Here is a 6,942-nt window from a genome sequence, read left to right as displayed (position 1 = left end):
CACCTTTGTGTTACCCACTGTCACTCGTCTAAGGGAACCATGCAGCTCTCCTCTGTAACGCGTTGCACTGTTCTGTGTTCATGGGCTTTCTTAAAAAAAAATTATTTAAAAAAAGTCAAATGGTAATCATGCTTTTGTGTGTCTTGCAGAGACTGAAATGATTCCAGAAAGGAGTTGATCTAATTTTCTTCTGTGGCTATATGTGACAGCCTGGCGGGAAAAATGGGAGTCTTATGGGAGTTTGAGGGCAGCCATGTCCCCACTGAGCTCTTGCAGATCTGAGAAGTAGCATTTTTGTCAGCTGTGTAGTTCTGGGCATGAGAATGAGCCTGGCACCTGGAAGAGCTGGGGTGAATAGCTGTCACAACCATCAGGGAAGTTCACTGCTGACCTTCTTCTGCTTTTTGTTCACAGAATCATTTAGGCTGGAAAAGACCTCCAAGATCATAGAGACCAACCTTTGACCAATCACCCCCTTGTCAACCACACCAGAGCACTGAGTGCCACATCCAGTTTTTCCTTGGATACCTTCAGGGATGGGAATACCACCTCCTCCCTGGACAGCCCCTTCCACTGACTAATCACCCTTTCAGTGAAGAAATTCTTCCTGATGTCCAACCTGCACCTCCCCTAAGTGCAGCTTGAGGCCATTTCCTCTCTTCCTGTTCCCTGGGAGCAGAGCCTGACCCCCCCCCGGCTGCCCCCCTCCTGTCAGGGAGTTGTGGAAAACCAGAAGGTCCCCCCTGAGCCTCCTTTGCTCCAGGCTGAGCCCCCCCAGCTCCCTCTGCTGCCCTTCATCAGACTTGTGCTCCAGACCCTTCCCCAACTCTTGCTCTTCCCAGGACATGCTCCAGCACCCCAATATCTTTATTGAACTGAGGCAAATTGGACATGGGCATTGAGGTGCCAAGTACAGAGGGACAGTCACTGCCCTGGTGCTGCTGGCCACACTTTGATGCTGGTGCATGTGTTCAGGTTGCCAGCCTCTGCTGTGGCTGTATTCCAGCACCTTTTGGCAGAGTCCAGGAAAACCCAGCAGGTTGTAACTGGGGGGAGGAGAACGCTGCTGTAGTCTCAGCACCTCAGATTGTGAGGTTTGGGCAGTGGCTGCGGAGGCAGCTCTTGACCTGGCATCCAGGTCAGCTGAAGATCCAGAAATGAATACCTGCCCCTGTTCCTGTGTTCCTCAGAAGCTGGAGAGGGGTTTCCTGGGAGTCTTTAGCTTGCAGTGCTGCAGCCTTACCCACAGTGTTTATGCTACACTCTGCCTCTTTGATGCCTGCCCTCATCTACATGTGGTTTTCTTAAGCCCTATAGCCCAATCTTTTACCCTTCTTTTGAACATCCTCTGCATGTGGGTTGGTGTTTTCTGAGGAATCAACAGATGGCTAAGTCTTACTTCACCAGAGAGGGAAGAGCTGATCTTCATTACTCAAGTATTAATTTCCTTTTAGTGAGAACTTGGACTACAGATGTAAAACCTGGTTGCACTCAGCCTCAGACCAGCTAGTCTGGAATGAATACTACTTCAGTAATGAATATTGATGATTACATGTTAACTTCCACTTTACTGGTAGCAGTTGCGATTAAATTTTGTGAAGAACTGGCTTCTAAAGAATGGCAGCCCTAAAAATCTTGAGTGTGTGGCACTGACTTCAAGCAAGGGAGTAAGTTCCTGTCTTTGAGTTAGGTCAGGAATTGAATGTGACTTGAGAGGTAATACAGAGAGGCAAAAGGGATAACAAATAGATCATTCTGGAAAACAGGAATGGGGGATTACAATACTGGAGGGGAAACAGTGCTTAGGACAATGTCAAGAGCTGTGGCAGGAATGACTGACACTGGTGAAATACTTGTGGGAGGGACAGAAGGATCCCTCTGAAGAATAGTCTGCTCAAATTCACAGGGTCAGCAGAGAAGCAAGTACTGATGTTGGGGAAAAATTATCCTAGAAGTGGGATGTCTATTGGGAGGAGAAGATAGGATGAATGAAAACATACAAAAGTAAAACACTTTGGCATAGAAAAGACAGCCTTCCTCATCAGTAAACAAAGGTGCAGCTATGTTAAGACCTTAAAGCCTGCCCGGAATGTGAGAAACCACTCCAGAAAGGAAAAGGGCTTAAGCAGCTTTGTTTCCAAACATAAGCAGATTTCTTCTTCACACACAGGTGCTGCCAATTCTTTGTTGTAAATTCACTTAAAATAGCTGTGGTTTATAGCCAGATGTGACACTATATATTCTATTCTTTATGGGAGTTGCTTATGGGTAGCAAAGAGCTGTGACATCTGAGCAATCCTGGTCTATCTAGGTATTTTCTTGGATTTGGATGGTAGAGGAGATGGTAACTGGTAACATAAGTCCTGTTAAGCACTAACATAAAGCACTGCCTGTAAAACTGTTAAATCACAGAATGGTTTGGAGTGGAAGGGACCTTAAACATTATCTCCTTCCAACCCCCCTGCCATGGGCAGGGACACCTTCCACTATCCCAGGTTGCTCAGAGCCCAATCCAACCTGGCCTTGAACACTTCCAAGCATGGGAATTGCTCCTAGGCTGCTCTCAGCTGTGCCTCTTGGCTGCTGTGAGGAAAATAAGGGCAGATAAAGCCAAATCACTAAAAGATGTGGCTATTTTATGTGCTGTAACAGACCACATGCAGAATATGAGAATTTGCACCAGGAAGCAGCCTCTTACAAGCTTAAGAGAGTAAGTGTTTGACTAAGGGGAAGGACCTAGCAGTGAAGTCCTGAGGAAAGCTGTATCTGGTTATCTACAGGTAATTTTGCCAGAAGAAAGATTTGTAGACTTACTTTGGAAAACTGGAGCTAGCCTGCCTCAGGAATGGAGGGACTCTCAAGCTAGCTGCATGGTCTGCTCTGTGGGAAGGTGTACCAAGGCAGGGAGAGCCTGGTTTTCCAAGGGGACTGACAGGGCTTATTGCTGGGAAATGTCTTCCTCCTTTGCAGTGGAGCTGGGAAAGACATCTGTGGTACAGCACGTTGTCATTTTACAGCAGCCCTGGCACATGAGCACCATAATTGAGTACAGGGAAAAAATGACAGTGGGCCCATGAAGTGGGGAAAGGGTGTGGGAAGCAGCTGGCTACAGTGGAGAGAGAGGGGTGAGCCTGACACATTGGGAGGGTTGGAATAAATCCTATCCTGTCATACACTTCAAAAACTTAAATCCCTATGTTTCAGCAATTAATAGTCTTACTCATAGAGGGTTTGCAGAAGGGGAGGATGTCATTACCTGCAGGGTGACTTCCACAAGAACTCCTAGAGGAGCTGCTCCAGTGGACACAAAAGCCTGGATTTCTTTTGACAGGTCCTTTAAGTCAGGACTATACTCCTCCCTCTCCACCCACCAAGAGAAAAGAATAGCAAGTGCTTGCAGACAGTTTTTAGGAACTGCCTGTACCTCTCCACTATTTTTCTTCAGATGAATCTCCAAGCCCAAGCAAGCCTTGCAGAAACTGGGCTCAGAGCAATTGTCCTGGGGTGAGGGGAAGCAGTGGGACCTAAAATCCCAGTGCTAAATGTGAGTCAGATGCTGTTTCCATTTCACATGGGGATGTGCCATGAAGTTCAGGCTGAGCCCTGCCCTGTTCCCTTGCAGGCACTTGCAAGCCTCTGCAGGGAGCTGCCGAGCCAGTGATAAACGCACTGCCAAGGCTCCCTCTGACTGCTCCAGCATCTTTTTCATCCTGAACTCCCTGAGAAGGACCTGGAAGAGCCTGAGAGTCCCATGAGGGATACCCCAGGGGGCCCAGTGCCTGCTGTCCCTGAGTGAGAGATGCTGTTCCAGCTGTGGAGCACAAGCACAGCCCAAGCTGGGTTTTGTTGGGTTTCTATGTTTAGGGGGTGGTTTATGCCTATGGCCACTGTATAATTATGATTATAAAATAGCCACCTCTTCAGTTTCTGCCTCTTGGCAGCTCTCAGGAAACGACCTAATTTGAACTGCCAGCAGTGAGGACCTTGAACCCTACTGAAAGTCACTTTTAACTGAACCTAGAACATCTAGATATTTGTCAGACTCTGCTGGCAGTGACAAAAATAGTTTAGTGAGATTTTTCCACTGCTGGACACAGGCTTCCACATGCGTGGCTCCCACGAAATGAATCCACAAGGCAGCCATTCATGGCATGCTGAATGCTTCTCTTCTCTCGCTGCCGATTTCAGGATCAATAGAAATTCAGGCTGGGGCTGAGAACTGACCTTTTATGCCTTGTTCTAACGCTGGCCTTTAGTCCTCGCCTTGCCCTGCACTGGGCGGCTGCGCTTCTGCTCTGCCCCACCAGGACCACTGCTCCCTTTCCAACACCAACAGGGCAGGTCCTGCTGGGAGAAAGGGACTGGCATCTCCAGCTGCTGCTCCGTGGCTGTGTGTGAGGAAAGAGCAGGGTGGGGGAGAGCTGGGGAAGCTGCATCACAGGACAGATTTTCCAGCTTCGGGCTGGCTGTGCCTCCAGCTTACGCCAGCATCGCCTCTGCTTGTGGAGAGCTGGGGGAGTCCTCACCAGCCCTTTCCAGACCCACAGGCTCACCTCAGCTGCCGGTCTGTAATTAAAAGGAGCAGCTTTAAATATCCTGGCAGTGGAGATGCAGGGCAGAGCGAGTTCTCAGCAGGGACTTGGGCATCGCCGTAGCTCAGGTGATGTCCCACCATCAGCAGCACGGCAGAGGAGAGGTGGGGCCAGCGTTCAGCAAGTCATGAATCATGGCTTGGGCTACTTGCACAAGTGTGAGTGCAAACAGATGGGCAAGGCTGCAGTGGGCGTTCAAAACAGTTCCTCTTCTTTTGTGGGATTAGCCACTCCTTTGCAGCTCTCTGTGACTTTATTCTGCATGGGGGTGAAGACAGAAAAATCAGAGGTGCCAGTGGTGTCTGTGGCTGTTTTCAGGTAGAAGCCACACAGCTATGCTGTGCCATGGGGTGGGGTGGCTGCTCCACAGGTGGGGAATGGCTTTATTTGCAGTGTGAGTTCGAGGGGCAGCTGCTTATCCTGATTTTTAATACAAGGGGATTTTGCCTTTACAGGGTGGCTGCTTTGTAGCATGGGGCCGTTCTGATTTGTACACCCTCAATCATTAACATCACCGGACCACCAAGTAAAGAAAATTATTTTCATTGTGGTTTTACTCCTATTTTCCTTCTTTTTAAAATTCTTCTGGAAGACCTATAAACATTCACCCATTAGGTGAGGCACAGAAAGGGACTTTTTCCCTTCGTGCACAGTCTGTGGCTGCAGCCTTTGTCCTCAGCACCAAGCTGAAAGTTTGTGCGTGGTGTGCACATCAAAATGCTCTGGAAAAGAAACCAGGGTGGCAAATATGGTGTAAATAGATGGAAGAGGGAAGACTAAGTCAAGTCCACCCCCTCCTGATGGTGCAAATCATGTTTTAATGGCAAGTGTGTGAGATGAATGAGTGAGGCCTTTCCCTGGAGAGGCAAAAAGAATCACACTGCATGCGTTTTTAACAACAGAGGCTGTAAAAATCTCCAGGGTCTGTGGACAGTGGAGTTTAAAGATGATAGGATCACAGAACAGCTCGGTTTGGAAAGGACCTCAGGAGGTCCAACCTCCTGTTCATAGTAGGGTCAGCCATGAGGTCAGAGCAGGTTACTCAGGGCTTCACTTAACCCAATACTGAAAACCTCCAAGGATGGAAACTCCACAATCTCCTGGTCTCTTGCTGGGCTGGTGTCCTGATGAGAAAGCTTCTTATCAATTTGAACTTCTCTGGTTTCAACCTATGCCTGTTGTCTCACCATGGTGAGCAGCCTGGCTCTTTTTGGTCATCTCCTCACAGCTGCCATGAGCCCCCTCCCAACCAAACCCCCTCTTTTCCAGGCTGGACAAGCCCTGCAGCCTGATCATGTTAAGGCAGCCCAGGCTGTCATCACTGCCTGGTGGCCCATTAGAAGCCAAGGTCAGAAGAACTTTATCAGTGGAAAACAATGCACAGTTCCTTTGGTGTTTTATGGCTTGGTGAAGGATAATGTGTCCTCTTCCAGGACTTTATTGTGGAAAAAGAAAAAAACTGGAGGTAAAAGTGGGGCAGGAAAGCTGAGCAACCAGCAAACACCACTTGGCAGGTCGTTACCATCAAGGACTGTTAATCCCACTGCCAAGGTCCCCTACACAGAGTGAGCTGCTCCTCCTTGTGAGGGCCGACCTTGCTCCACCCTTGGCTTGGCACTGCAATTAGGAAAAGCTGATTTTTGCTGCCAGCAGTTCCCCTTCCTGAGCCTGGCAGTGCATCTCGTGAGCTGCCACCTCTGTTTTTCCAGCCCTGTGGACACCAGTGACCACATCCCTTCCCAGAACAGCGAGCCCCTTGCTCACTGCTGACGGCATCTCCTCCCTCAAGCCTGCTGGCAAAGCTCCCGTCTCACTCCTGGGGAAGATTTCTATTAAACAATGTAGGTTTTCCTTCTATAAGTGGCTTGTTTTACAAGGTAAGTCACATTTATGTGTAAAATTAGCTCTGCAGCTGGTCCTAGCAGCTCCTCCATGCTTTTTGTGATTGGACTCTGTTATCAGCACCTCGTCATTTCCAGAGTTCAGCTGTCTGGGCTAAGACCTTCTGTGCTGCCTTCCTCGAGGTGAGTGGAGGATTTTTTTTGTATGTACTGAAGTATCTTTGGTTACTGCCAAAAATGACCTTAGCAGAAAAGTGTTGTTTTGCCTGTGCTTAAAAAAAAAAAAAAAAGCATCAGTCATTTACCTTGAAGCTCAGCCTCTGTTTTGGAAGCAGTGCCTGAGAGTTGTGGATGGTTTCTGCCTTTTGCTAGAGAGGTGCCTGTGGCTTTTTAGAAAGGAAAAGTCATGGAATTGTGAGCTTCTGGGAGACACCTTCATCCATTCAGTCCTGACAGACCAGGAGGGGAAGTCACTAAAATACCTGGGCTTCTAAGCTTGTCCTTGGAAC

General features: G+C 48.5%; 1 long non-coding RNA gene across 1 annotated transcript in view; it reads left to right on the top strand.

Annotated features, from left to right (window-relative positions):
* The first annotated feature begins 786 nt into the window (after positions 1 to 786).
* The window catches only part of LOC116443319, a 16,183-nt gene continuing 10,027 nt past the window's right edge, over positions 787 to 6,942 (top strand). The window contains exon 1 of the long non-coding RNA XR_004239829.1: positions 787 to 6,616. This is a non-coding gene — a long non-coding RNA (uncharacterized LOC116443319). The remainder of the gene's footprint in view (positions 6,617 to 6,942) is intronic.

This window comes from Corvus moneduloides, chromosome 4, assembly GCF_009650955.1.
Source record: "Corvus moneduloides isolate bCorMon1 chromosome 4, bCorMon1.pri, whole genome shotgun sequence".
NCBI classification, from domain to species: Eukaryota; Metazoa; Chordata; class Aves; order Passeriformes; family Corvidae; genus Corvus; species Corvus moneduloides.
This window is presented reverse-complemented; position numbering and strand designations above follow the sequence as displayed.